Here is a 1,469-nt window from a genome sequence, read left to right as displayed (position 1 = left end):
CAGGAGACAAAACAAAATTAAAAACTCCGCCTAACAGAATTTTCTGCCGAGTTTAACGAAATAAATAAACTATATCTTCTCCATAAAAGAACGCGAACGATGTGTGGAACGACCAGGCCCCGAATGGCCATAAAGAAGAATCAAATGAAGGTCACAACGTGCAGCCTATTCCTCAGCCGTTATCAAGAACTTCGAGATCAGTCAGTGGTAGTCCCTCTCTGTAGAATAACGCAGTGCCAGGAGATGGTACAGGATCCATATTAAAGAAAATGGAAAGGCCGGGAAAAGAAAAATTATCAGACAACACTGCTTTGCAAAAATAACACATCTGATATGAATCGTAAATAAACTGTTGCAACGCCACGAGTCTAAGCTCGGAGCTAATACTGCTCGCATTCGAGCTAAGAAAGCTGTATCGATTACCAAAACTATGCCGTTGATCACTTGCAAATGTTGACAGTTAAGTTCAGAGTCAGCGGTTGAATATGAATGAAAAGACATTACATGAATCCGCAATTGCAAAGGAGGACAACCATCAGCGACAGACTAGAATGACGACAAGTAAAATTTGTGCCGGACCGGGCCTCGAACCCATATTTCCCGCTTATCGCGAGCGGCCGCCTTACCATTTGGCTATCCGTGCACGACTCCCAGCCAAACCTAAACTTCCGTATTTCGTGAACCATGCGACTGTGACCTGTACTCGTACATCCATTATGTATATTCCCGTAAAGGTCGTACGTTGTACTTGAAAGTCCCTTATCCGATATCGGCAGGTAAATACGATATTAGAGGGCCTGTGTCATTCTGGTTACGATGCGAAGTTCCTATTTACATGCATGCATGTCCAAATGGTAAGGCGACCGCTCGCGATAAGCGAGAAACCCTTGTTCGAGTTCCGGTGTGGCATAAATTTTCATCGTGGTCATTCCATCCTGCAACCGATGGTTGCCCTCATTCATAGTAGAATTAATGTAATGTACACTCCTGGAAATGGAAAAAAGAACACATTGACGCCGGTGTGTCAGACCCACCATACTTGCTCCGGACACTGCGAGAGGGCTGTACAAGCAATGATCACACGCACGGCACAGCGGACACACCAGGAACCGCGGTGTTGGCCGTCGAATGGCGCTAGCTGCGCAGCATTTGTGCACCGCCGTCGTCAGTGTCAGCCAGTTTGCCGTGGCATACGGAGCTCCATCGCAGTCTTTAACACTGGTAGCATGCCGTGACAGCGTGGACGTGAACCGTATGTGCAGTTGACGGACTTTGAGCGAGGGCGTATAGTGGGCATGCGGGAGGCCGGGTGAACGTACCGCCGAATTGCTCAACACGTGGGGCGTGAGGTCTCCACAGTACATCGATGTTGTCGCCAGTGGTCGGCGGAAGGTGCACGTGCCCGTCGACCTGGGACTGGACCGCAGCGACGCACGGATGCACGCCAAGACCGTAGGATCCTACGCAGT

This window comes from Schistocerca piceifrons, chromosome 5, assembly GCF_021461385.2.
Source record: "Schistocerca piceifrons isolate TAMUIC-IGC-003096 chromosome 5, iqSchPice1.1, whole genome shotgun sequence".
Lineage (NCBI taxonomy): Eukaryota > Metazoa > Arthropoda > Insecta > Orthoptera > Acrididae > Schistocerca > Schistocerca piceifrons.
This window is presented reverse-complemented; position numbering follows the sequence as displayed.